The sequence below is a fragment of the Xiphophorus maculatus genome, chromosome 17, assembly GCF_002775205.1.
Source record: "Xiphophorus maculatus strain JP 163 A chromosome 17, X_maculatus-5.0-male, whole genome shotgun sequence".
Taxonomy (NCBI): domain Eukaryota; kingdom Metazoa; phylum Chordata; class Actinopteri; order Cyprinodontiformes; family Poeciliidae; genus Xiphophorus; species Xiphophorus maculatus.
Genome location: NC_036459.1, coordinates 3375070 through 3390621, shown reverse-complemented (window position 1 = coordinate 3390621; position 15552 = coordinate 3375070).

Below are 15552 nucleotides of genomic sequence, written 5' to 3'. Positions count from 1 at the left end.
GTATAGTATGTCATTTTTCTGACATTTTCGACGTCATAGTATAGTATGTCTTTTTTTTGGACATTTTCGACGTCATACTATAGTATGTCATTTTTTTGGACATTTTCGACGTCATGCTATAGTATGTCATTTTCTTTACATTTTCGACGTCATGCTATAGTATGTCATTTTGTTGGACATTTTCGACGTCATACTATTATAGCATGTCATTTTTTGGACATTTTTGACGTCATAGTATAGTATGTCATTTTTTGGACATTTTTGACGTCATAGTATACTATGTCATTTTTTGGACATTTTCTACGTCATGCTATAGTATGTCATGTTTTGGACATTTTCGACGTCATGCTATAGTATGTCATTTTTTTGGACATTTTCGACGTCATACTATTATAGCATGTCATTTTTTGGACATTTTTGACGTCATAGTATACTATGTCATTTTTTGGACATTTTCTACGTCATGCTATAGTATGTCATGTTTTGGACATTTTCGACGTCATAGTATAGTATGTCATTTTTTGGACATTTTCGACATCATAGTATAGTATGTCATTTTTTGACATTTTCGACGTCATAGTATAGTATGTCATTTTTTTTTGACATTTTCGACGTCATAGTATAGTATGTCTTTTTTTTGACATTTTCGACGTCATAGTATAGAATGTCATTTTTTGGACATTTTTGACGTCATAGTATACTATGTCATTTTTTGGACATTTTCTACGTCATGCTATAGTATGTCATGTTTTGGACATTTTCGACGTCATGCTATAGTATGTCATTTTTTTGGACATTTTCGACGTCATACTATTATAGCATGTCATTTTTTGGACATTTTTGACGTCATAGTATACTATGTCATTTTTTGGACATTTTCTACGTCATGCTATAGTATGTCATGTTTTGGACATTTTCGACGTCATAGTATAGTATGTCATTTTTTGGACATTTTCGACATCATAGTATAGTATGTCATTTTTTTGACATTTTCGACGTCATAGTATAGTATGTCATTTTTTTTTACATTTTCGACGTCATAGTATAGTATGTCTTTTTTTGACATTTTCGACGTCATAGTATAGAATGTCATTTTTTGGACATTTTCAACGTCATAGTATAGTATGTCATTTTTTGGACATTTTCGACATCATAGTATAGTATGTCATTTTTTTGGACATTTTCGACGTCATAGTATAGTATGTCATTTTTTGGACATTTTCAACGTCATAGTATAGTATGTCATTTTTTTGGACATTTTCGACGTCATAGTATAGTATGTCATGTTTGGACATTTTCGACGTCATAGTATAGTATGTCATTTTTTTGGATATTTTCGACGTCATAGTATAGTATGTCATTTTTTGTATATTTTCGACGTCATAGTACAGTATGTTATTTTTTGGACATTTTCGACGTCATAGTATAGTGTGTCATTTCTTAGACATTTTCGACATCATAGTATAGTATGTCATTTCTTAGACATTTTCGACATCATAGTATAGTATGTCATTTTATGGACATTTTCGACGTCATACTATTATAGCATGTCATTTTTTGGACATTTTTGACGTCATAATATAGTATGTCATTTTTTGGACATTTTTGACGTCATAGTATACTATGTCATTTTTTGGACATTTTCTACGTCATGCTATAGTATGTCATGTTTTGGACATTTTCGACGTCATAGTATAGTATGTCATTTTTTGGACATTTTCGACATCATAGTATAGTATGTCATTTTTCTGACATTTTCGACGTCATAGTATAGTATGTCTTTTTTTTGGACATTTTCGACGTCATACAATAGTATGTCATTTTTTTGGACATTTTCGACGTCATGCTATAGTATGTCATTTTCTTTACATTTTCGACGTCATGCTATAGTATGTCATTTTTTGGACATTTTCGACGTCATACTATTATAGCATGTCATTTTTTGGACATTTTTGACGTCATAGTATAGTATGTCATTTTTTGGACATTTTCGAAGTCATAGTATAGTATGTCATTTTTTGGACATTTTCTACGTCATACTATAGTATGTCATTTTATGGACATTTTCTACGTCATACTATAGTATGTCATTTTATGGACATTTTCGACGTCATAGTATAGTATGTCATTTTTTTGACATTTTCGACGTCATAGTATAGTATGTCATTTTTTTGACATTTTCGACGTCATAGTATAGAATGTCATTTTTTGGACATTTTCGACGTCATAGTATAGTATGTCATGTTTTGGACATTTTCGACGTCATAGTATAGTATGTCATTTTTTGGACATTTTCGACGTCATGCTATAGTATGTTATTTTTTTGGACATTTTCGACGTCATAGTATAGTATGTCATGTTTTGGACATTTTCGACGTCATAGTATAGTATGTCATGTTTTGTACATTTTCGACGTCATAGTATAGTATGTCATTTTTTGGATATTTTCTACGTCATAGTACAGTATGTCATTTTTTGGATATTTTCGACGTCATAGTACAGTATGTCATTTTTTTGGACATTTTCGACGTCATACTATTATAGCATGTCATTTTTTGGACATTTTCGACGTCATAGTATAGTATGTTATTTTTTTGGACATTTTCGACGTCATAGTATAGTATGTCATTTCTTAGACATTTTCGACATCATAGTATAGTATGTCATTTTTTGGACATTTTCGACGTCATAGTATAGTATGTCATTTTATGGACATTTTCGACGTCATAGTATAGTATGTCATGTTTTGGACATTTTCGACGTCATAGTATAGTATGTCATGTTTTGGACATTTTCGACGTCATAGTATAGTATGTCATGTTTTGGACATTTTCGACGTCATACTATTATAGCATGTCATTTTTTGGACATTTTCGACGTCATAGTATAGTATGTTATTTTTTTGGACATTTTCGACGTCATAGTATAGTATGTCTTTTTTTTGACATTTTCGACGTCATAGTATAGAATGTCATTTTTTGGACATTTTCGACGTCATAGTATAGTATGTCATTTTTTTGGACATTTTCGACGTCATAGTATAGTATGTCATGTTTTGGACATTTTCGACGTCATAGTATAGTATGTCATGTTTTGGACATTTTCGACGTCATAGTATAGTATGTCATTTTTTGGATATTTTCGACGTCATAGTATAGTATGTCATTTTTTGTATATTTTCGACGTCATAGTACAGTATGTCATTTTTTGGATATTTTCGACGTCATAGTATAGTATGTCATGTTTTGGACATGTTCGACGTCATGCTATAGTATGTCATTTTTTTGGACATTTTCGACGTCATACTATTATAGCATGTCATTTTTTGGACATTTTCGACGTCATAGTATAGTATGTTATTTTTTTGGACATTTTCGACGTCATAGTATAGTATGTCATTTCTTAGACATTTTCGACATCATAGTATAGTATGTCATTTCTTAGACATTTTCGACATCATAGTATAGTATGTCATTTTATGGACATTTTCGACGTCATACTATTATAGCATGTCATTTTTTGGACATTTTTGACGTCATAATATAGTATGTCATTTTTTGGACATTTTTGACGTCATAGTATACTATGTCATGTTTTGGACATGTTCGACGTCATGCTATAGTATGTCATTTTTTTGGACATTTTCGACGTCATACTATTATAGCATGTCATTTTTTGGACATTTTCGACGTCATAGTATAGTATGTTATTTTTTTGGACATTTTCGACGTCATAGTATAGTGTGTCATTTCTTAGACATTTTCGACATCATAGTATAGTATGTCATTTCTTAGACATTTTCGACATCATAGTATAGTATGTCATTTTATGGACATTTTCGACGTCATACTATTATAGCATGTCATTTTTTGGACATTTTTGACGTCATAATATAGTATGTCATTTTTTGGACATTTTTGACGTCATAGTATACTATGTCATTTTTTGGACATTTTCTACGTCATGCTATAGTATGTCATGTTTTGGACATTTTCGACGTCATAGTATAGTATGTCATTTTTTGGACATTTTCGACATCATAGTATAGTATGTCATTTTTCTGACATTTTCGACGTCATAGTATAGTATGTCTTTTTTTTGGACATTTTCGACGTCATACAATAGTATGTCATTTTTTTGGACATTTTCGACGTCATGCTATAGTATGTCATTTTCTTTACATTTTCGACGTCATGCTATAGTATGTCATTTTTTGGACATTTTCGACGTCATACTATTATAGCATGTCATTTTTTGGACATTTTTGACGTCATAGTATAGTATGTCATTTTTTGGACATTTTCGAAGTCATAGTATAGTATGTCATTTTTTGGACATTTTCTACGTCATACTATAGTATGTCATTTTATGGACATTTTCTACGTCATACTATAGTATGTCATTTTATGGACATTTTCGACGTCATAGTATAGTATGTCATTTTTTTGACATTTTCGACGTCATAGTATAGTATGTCATTTTTTGACATTTTCGACGTCATAGTATAGAATGTCATTTTTTGGACATTTTCAACGTCATAGTATAGTATGTCATGTTTTGGACATTTTCGACGTCATAGTATAGTATGTCATTTTTTTGGACATTTTCGACGTCATGCTATTGTATGTTATTTTTTTGGACATTTTCGACGTCATAGTATAGTATGTCATGTTTTGGACATTTTCGACGTCATAGTATAGTATGTCATGTTTTGGACATTTTCGACGTCATAGTATAGTATGTCATTTTTTGGATATTTTCTACGTCATAGTACAGTATGTCATTTTTTGGATATTTTCGACGTCATAGTACAGTATGTCATTTTTTTGGACATTTTCGACGTCATACTATTATAGCATGTCATTTTTTGGACATTTTCGACGTCATAGTATAGTATGTTATTTTTTTGGACATTTTCGACGTCATAGTATAGTATGTCATTTCTTAGACATTTTCGACATCATAGTATAGTATGTCATTTTTTGGACATTTTCGACGTCATAGTATAGTATGTCATTTTATGGACATTTTCGACGTCATAGTATAGTATGTCATTTCTTAGACATTTTCGACATCATAGTATAGTATGTCATTTTTCTGACATTTTCGACGTCATAGTATAGTATGTCATTTTTCTGACATTTTCGACGTCATACTATAGCATGTCATTTTTTGGACATTTTTGACGTCATAGTATACTATGTCATTTTTTGGACATTTTCTACGTCATAGTATAGTATGTCATGTTTTGGACATTTTCGACATCATGCTATAGTATGTCATTTTTTTGGACATTTTCGACGTCATACAATAGTATAGCATGTATAGCATGTATAGCAATAGTATAGCAAATAGCATGTCATTTTTTGGACATTTTTGACGTCATAGTATAGTATGTCATTTATAGGACATTTTCGACGTCATAGTATAGTATGTCATTTTTTTGACATTTTCGACGTCATAGTATAGTATGTCATTTTTTTGACATTTTCGACGTCATAGTATAGTATGTCATTTTTTTGATATTTTCGACGTCATAGTATAGTATGTCATTTTTTTGGACATTTTCGACGTCATGCTATAGTATGTCATTTTTTTTACATTTTCGACGTCATGCTATAGTATGTCATTTTTTGGACATTTTCGACGTCATAGTATACAAAACTGACACATGCTGTACTATGATGTCAAAAATGACACATGCTCTACTATGACATCAAAAACCGACAAAAGTGAGACAGCTACACTATGACGTCAAAAAAGGACAAAATTAACACATGCTATCCTATGACGTCAAAAACCGACAAAATTGACACATGCTACACTATGACGTCAAAACTGTACAACAGTGACACAAAATGACACTTAGTAGTATACTATGACGTCAAATAACGACAAAAATGACACATGCTATACTATGACGTCAAAAACCGACAAAAATGACATGCTATACTATGACGTCAAAAATCTACAGAAATGGAGCCTTGGCGAAAATTCAAACTGGGAGACTCGACCAGCTTCACCACATCATCTAATCACTACGCCCGACCGCAGCCAATCCGGACCGGAGCTTCACGCCGCTCCAGCCAATCGTCGTCCAAAGACGCCTTCAAAAGTCCAAGCTACCCTGGGGTCTTCCTGCTCGTCAGCCGTGCTTCGACCCACCTCCTCCCCTTCTCCACCTTCACCATGAGGGTCGTCCTCCAGGATCCCTTGTGCTCTTCCTCTCCAAGCTCCGCTCCACCACCAGTTTCGGTCCCGGGGGGAAGACTATCCCGAGCTCGCCGAGCAGACCGCCTGCTCACGGCGATCCTCGGCTCACGGTCTTCTGCCGGGTCCGAGCGCCAAAGAAATTGTACCATTAAATCTTTTTAACTGCTATTTTCTTCTCTGTGTGAGTCTCTCCAGATTGAAATGACACATGCTATACTATGACGTCAAAACTCTACAAAAATGACACATGCTATACTATGACGTCAAAAATGTACAAAAATGACACATGCTATACTATGACGTCAAAAATCTACAAAAATGACACATGCTATACTATGACATCAAAAACGACACATGCTATACTATGACGTCAAAAACGACACATGCTATACTATGACGTCAAAAATCTACAAAAATGACACATGCTATACTATGACGTCAAAAAACGACAAAAATGACACATGCTATACTATGACGTCAAAAACGACAAAAATGACACATGCTATACTATGACGTCAAAAACGACACATGTATGACGTCAAAAATGTACAAAAATGACACTTGCTATACTATGACATCAAAAATCTACAAAAATAACACATGCTATACTATGGCGTCAAAAAACGACAAAAATGACACATGCTATACTATGACGTCAAAAATGTACAAAATGACACATGCTATACTATGACGTCAAAAATGACACATGCTATACTATGACATCAAAAATCTACAAAAATGACACATGCTATACTATGACGTCAAAAACGACACATGTATGACGTCAAAAATCTACAAAAATGACACATGCTATACTATGACGTCAAAAACGACACATGTATGACGTCAAAAATGTACAAAAATGACACATGCTACACTATGACATCAAAAATCTACAAAAATAACACATGCTATACTATGACGTCAAAAACGACAAAAATGACACATGCTATACTATGACGTCAAAAATCTACAAAAATGACACATGCTCTACTATGGCGTCAAAAATCTATAAAAATGACACATGCTACACTATGACGTCAAAAACGACAAAAATGACACATGCTACACTATGACGACAAAAATGACACATTCTATACTATGGCGTCAAAAATGTACAACAGTGACACATGCTATACTATGACGTCAAAAACGACAAAAATGACACATGCTATACTATGACGTCAAAAACGACAAAAATGACACATGCTATACTATGACGACAAAAATGACACATTCTATACTATGGCGTCAAAAATGTACAACAGTGACACAAAATGACACATGCTAACTATGGCGTCAAAAAACGACAAAAATCACATGCTATACTATGGCGTCAAAAAACGACAAAAACGACACATGCTATACTATGACGTCAAAAACGACACATGTATGATGTCAAAAATGTACAAAAATGACACATGCTACACTATGACATCAAAAATCTACAAAAATGACACATGCTATACTATGACGTCAAAAACCGACAAAATTGACACATGCTCTACTATGGCGTCAAAAATGTACAACAGTGACACAAAATAACACTTAATAGTATACTATGACATCAAATCACGATAAAATTGACACATGCTATACTATGACGTCAAAAAACGACAAAAATGACACATGCTATACTATGACATCAAAAATCTACAAAAAAGACACATGCTATACTATGACGTCAAAAAACGACAAAAATCACATGCTATACTATGACGTCAAAAAACGACAAAAATGACACATGCTATACTATGACGTCAAAAACCGACAAAATTGACACATGCTATACTATGGCGTCAAAAATGTACAAAATGACACATGCTATACTATGGCGTCAAAAAACGACAAAAATGACACATACTATACTATGACGTCAAAAAACGACAAAAATGACACATGCTATACTATGGCGTCAAAAATGTACAAAAATGACACTTGCTTTACTATGGCGTCAAAAATGTACAAAAATGACATATGCTATACTATGGCGTCAAAAAACGACAAAAATGACACATGCTATACTATGACGTCAAAAAACGACAAAAATGACACATGCTATACTATGGCGTCAAAAAACGACAAAAATGACACATGCTATACTATGACGTCAAAAAACGACAAAAATGACACATGCTATACTATGACGTCAAAAACCGACAAAATTGACACATGCTATACTATGGCGTCAAAAATGTACAAAAATGACACTTGCTATACTATGGCGTCAAAAATGTACAAAAATGACACATGCTATACTATGGCGTCAAAAATGTACAAAAATGACACATGCTATACTATGACATCAAAAATCTACAAAAATAACACTTGCTATACTATGGCGTCAAAAATCTACAAAAATGACACATGCTATACTATGACGTCAAAAAACGACAAAAATGACACATGCTCTACTATGACATCAAAAATCTACAAAAATAACACGTGCTATACTATGACGTCAAAAAACGACAAAAATGACACATGCTCTACTATGACGTCAAAAAACGACAAAAATGACACATGCTCTACTATGACATCAAAAATCTACAAAAATAACACATGCTATACTATGACGTCAAAAAACGACAAAAATGACACATGCTATACTATGACATCAAAAATCTACAAAAATAACACATGCTATACTATGACGTCAAAAAACGACAAAAATGACACATGCTATACTATGACATCAAAAATCTACAAAAATAACACATGCTATACTATGACGTCAAAAAACGACAAAAATGACACATGCTCTACTATGGCGTCAAAAATGTACAAAAATGACACATGCTATACTATGACATCAAAAATGTACAAAAATAACACTTGCTATACTATGGCGTCAAAAATGTACAAAAATGACACTTGCTATACTATGACGTCAAAAATCTACAAAAATGACACATGCTATACTATGGCGTCAAAAAACGACAAAAATGACACATGCTATACTATGACGTCAAAAAACGACAAAAATGACACATGCTATACTATGACGTCAAAAACGACACATGTATGACGTCAAAAATGTACAAAAATGACACATGCTACACTATGACATCAAAAATCTACAAAAATAACACATGCTATACTATGACGTCAAAAAACGACAAAAATGACACATGCTATACTATGACGTCAAAAACGACAAAAATGACACATGCTATACTATGACGTCAAAAATGTACAAAATGACACATGCTATACTATGACGTCAAAAATGACACATGCTATACTATGACGTCAAAAATCTACAAAAATGACACATGCTATACTATGACGTCAAAAACGACACATGTATGACGTCAAAAATGTACAAAAATGACACATGCTACACTATGGCGTCAAAAATGTACAAAAATGACACATGCTATACTATGGCGTCAAAAATGTACAAAAATGACACATGCTATACTATGACGTCAAAAACCGACAAAAATGACACATGCTATACTATGGCGTCAAAAATGTACAAAAATGACACATGCTATACTATGACGTCAAAAACCGACAAAAATGACACATGCTATACTATGGCGTCAAAAATGTACAAAAATGACACATGCTATACTATGACGTCAAAAACGACAAAAATGACACATGCTATACTATGACGTCAAAAACGACACATGTATGACGTCAAAAATGTACAAAAATGACACATGCTACACTATGACATCAAAAATCTACAAAAATAACACATGCTATACTATGACGTCAAAAAACGACAAAAATGACACATGCTATACTATGACGTCAAAAACGACAAAAATGACACATGCTATACTATGACGTCAAAAACGACAAAAATGACACATGCTACACTATGACATCAAAAATCTACAAAAATAACACATGCTATACTATGACGTCAAAAATGTACAAAATGACACATGCTATACTATGACGTCAAAAATGACACATGCTATACTATGACGTCAAAAATCTACAAAAATGACACATGCTATACTATGACGTCAAAAAACGACAAAAATGACACATGCTATACTATGACGTCAAAAATGTACAAAATGACACATGCTATACTATGACGTCAAAAATGACACATGCTATACTATGACGTCAAAAATCTACAAAAATGACACATGCTATACTATGACGTCAAAAACGACACATGTATGACGTCAAAAATGTACAAAAATGACACATGCTACACTATGACATCAAAAATCTACAAAAATAACACATGCTATACTATGACGTCAAAAATCTACAAAAATGACACATGCTATACTATGACGTCAAAAACGACACATGTATGACGTCAAAAATGTACAAAATGACACATGCTATACTATGACGTCAAAAATGACACATGCTATACTATGACGTCAAAAATCTACAAAAATGACACATGCTATACTATGACGTCAAAAAACGACAAAAATGACACATGCTATACTATGACGTCAAAAATGTACAAAATGACACATGCTATACTATGACGTCAAAAATGACACATGCTATACTATGACGTCAAAAATCTACAAAAATGACACATGCTATACTATGACGTCAAAAACGACACATGTATGACGTCAAAAATGTACAAAAATGACACATGCTACACTATGACATCAAAAATCTACAAAAATAACACATGCTATACTATGACGTCAAAAACGACAAAAATGACACATGCTATACTATGACGTCAAAAATGTACAAAAATGACACATGCTACACTATGACATCAAAAATCTACAAAAATAACACATGCTATACTATGACGTCAAAAAACGACAAAAATGACACATGCTATACTATGACGTCAAAAACGGCAAAAATGACACATGCTATACTATGACGTCAAAAATCTACAAAAATGACACATGCTATACTATGACGTCAAAAATCTACAAAAATGACACATGCTATACTATGACGTCAAAAATGACACATGCTATACTATGACGTCAAAAATGTACAAAAATGACACATGCTACACTATGACATCAAAAATCTACAAAAATAACACATGCTATACTATGACGTCAAAAATCTACAAAAATGACACATGCTATACTATGACGTCAAAAACGACAAAAATGACACATGCTATACTATGACGTCAAAAATGTACAAAAATGACACATGCTACACTATGACATCAAAAAACGACAAAAATGACATATGCTATACTATGACGTCAAAAATGTACAAAAATGACACATGCTATACTATGACATCAAAAATCTACAAAAATAACACATGCTATACTATGACGTCAAAAACGACAAAAATGACACATGCTATACTATGACGTCAAAAATGTACAAAAATGACACATGCTACACTATGACATCAAAAATCTACAAAAATAACACATGCTATACTATGACGTCAAAAAACGACAAAAATGACACATGCTATACTATGACGTCAAAAATCTACAAAAATGACACATGCTATACTATGACGTCAAAAATGACACATGCTATACTATGACGTCAAAAATCTACAAAAATGACACATGCTCTACTATGACGTCAAAAACGACACATGTATGACGTCAAAAATGTACAAAAATGACACATGCTACACTATGACATCAAAAATCTACAAAAATAACACATGCTATACTATGACGTCAAAAACGACAAAAATGACACATGCTACACTATGACGTCAAAAACGACAAAAATGACACATGCTATACTATGACATCAAAAATCTACAAAAATAACACATGCTATACTATGACGTCAAAAATGTACAAAAATGACACATGCTATACTATGACATCAAAAATCTACAAAAATGACACATGCTCTACTATGACGTCAAAAACGACACATGTATGACGTCAAAAATGTACAAAAATGACACATGCTACACTATGACATCAAAAATCTACAAAAATAACACATGCTATACTATGACGTCAAAAACGACAAAAATGACACATGCTATACTATGACGTCAAAAATGTACAAAAATGACACATGCTACACTATGACGTCAAAAATCTACAAAAATGACACATGCTATACTATGACGTCAAAAACGACAAAAATGACACATGCTACACTATGACGTCAAAAATCTACAAAAATGACACATGCTATACTATGGTGTCAAAAATGACACATGCTATACTATGACGTCAAAAATCTACAAAAATGACACATGCTACACTATGACATCAAAAATCTACAAAAATAACACATGCTATACTATGGCGTCAAAAATGACACATGCTATACTATGACGTCAAAAATCTACAAAAATGACACATGCTACACTATGACATCAAAAATCTACAAAAATGACACATGCTATACTATGACGTCAAAAATCTACAAAAATGACACATGCTATACTATGACGTCAGAAATGACACATGCTATACTATGACGTCAAAAATCTACAAAAATGACACATGCTATACTATGACGTCAAAAATCTACAAAAATGACACATGCTACACTATGACATCAAAAATCTACAAAAATAACACATGCTATACTATGGCGTCAAAAATGACACATGCTATACTATGACGTCAAAAATCTACAAAAATGACACATGCTCTACTATGACGTCAAAAACGACACATGTATGACGTCAAAAATGTACAAAAATGACACATGCTACACTATGACATCAAAAATCTACAAAAATAACACATGCTATACTATGACGTCAAAAACGACAAAAATGACACATGCTCTACTATGGCGTCAAAAATCTATAAAAATGACACATGCTATACTATGACGTCAAAAATGACACATGCTCTACTATGGCGTCAAAAATCTATAAAAATGACACATGCTATACTATGACGTCAAAAATGACACATGCTATACTATGACGTCAAAAACGACACATGTATGACGTCAAAAATGTACAAAAATGACACATGCTACACTATGACATCAAAAATGACACATGCTATACTATGACGTCAAAAATGACACATGCTATACTATGACGTCAAAAATCTACAAAAATGACACATGCTATACTATGACGTCAAAAAACGACAAAAATGACACATGCTATACTATGACGTCAAAAATGTACAAAATGACACATGCTATACTATGACGTCAAAAATGACACATGCTACACTATGACATCAAAAATCTACAAAAATAACACATGCTATACTATGACGTCAAAAATGTACAAAAATTACACATGCTACACTATGACATCAAAAATCTACAAAAATAACACATGCTATACTATGACGTCAAAAAACGACAAAAATGACACATGCTATACTATGACGTCAAAAATCTACAAAAATGACACATGCTATACTATGACGTCAAAAACGACACATGTATGACGTCAAAAATGTACAAAAATGACACATGCTACACTATGACATCAAAAATCTACAAAAATAACACATGCTATACTATGACGTCAAAAAACGACAAAAATGACACATGCTATACTATGACGTCAAAAACGACAAAAATGACACATGCTATACTATGACGTCAAAAACGACAAAAATGACACATGCTACACTATGACATCAAAAATCTACAAAAATAACACATGCTATACTATGACGTCAAAAATGTACAAAATGACACATGCTATACTATGACGTCAAAAATGACACATGCTATACTATGACGTCAAAAATCTACAAAAATGACACATGCTATACTATGACGTCAAAAAACGACAAAAATGACATATGCTATACTATGACATCAAAAATCTACAAAAATAACACATGCTATACTATGACGTCAAAAACGACAAAAATGACACATGCTATAACGTCAAAAATGTACAAAAATGACACATGCTACACTATGACATCAAAAATCTACAAAAATAACACATGCTATACTATGACGTCAAAAAACGACAAAAATGACACATGCTATACTATGACGTCAAAAATCTACAAAAATGACACATGCTATACTATGACGTCAAAAATGACACATGCTATACTATGACGTCAAAAATCTACAAAAATAACACATGCTATACTATGACGTCAAAAACGACAAAAATGACACATGCGATACTATGACGTCAAAAATGTACAAAAATGACACATGCTACACTATGACATCAAAAATCTACAAAAATAACACATGCTACACTATGACATCAAAAATCTACAAAAATAACACATGCTATACTATGACGTCAAAAAACGTCAAAAATGACACATGCTATACTATGACGTCAAAAATCTACAAAAATGACACATGCTATACTATGGCGTCAAAAATGACACATGCTATACTATGACGTCAAAAATCTACAAAAATGACACATGCTATACTATGACGTCAAAAATGACACATGCTATACTATGACGTCAAAAATCTACAAAAATGACACATGCTCTACTATGACGTCAAAAACGACACATGTATGACGTCAAAAATGTACAAAAATGACACATGCTACACTATGACATCAAAAATCTACAAAAATAACACATGCTATACTATGACGTCAAAAACGGCAAAAATGACACATGCTCTACTATGGCGTCAAAAATCTATAAAAATGACACATGCTATACTATGACGTCAAAAACGACACATGTATGACGTCAAAAATGTACAAAAATGACACATGCTACACTATGACATCAAAAATCTACAAAAATAACACATGCTATACTATGACGTCAAAAACGACAAAAATGACACATGCTATACTATGACGTCAAAAATGTACAAAAATGACACATGCTACACTATGACATCAAAAATCTACAAAAATAACACATGCTATACTATGACGTCAAAAAACGACAAAAATGACACATGCTATACTATGGCGTCAAAAATGACACATGCTATACTATGACGTCAAAAATCTACAAAAATGACACATGCTATACTATGACGTCAAAAATGACACATGCTATACTATGACGTCAAAAATCTACAAAAATGACACATGCTCTACTATGACGTCAAAAACGACACATGCTATACTATGACGTCAAAAATGTACAAAAATGACACATGCTACACTATGACATCAAAAATCTACAAAAATAACACATGCTATACTATGACGTCAAAAACGACAAAAATGACACATGCTCTACTATGGCGTCAAAAATCTATAAAAATGACACATGCTACACTATGACGTCAAAAACGACAAAAATGACACATGCTACACTATGACGTCAAAAACGACAAAAATGACACATGCTACACTATGACGTCAAAAACGACAAAAATGACACATGCTACACTATGACGACAAAAATGACACATGCTACACTATGACGTCAAAAACGACAAAAATGACACATGCTATAGACGTCAAAAACGACAAAAATGACACATGCTACACTAT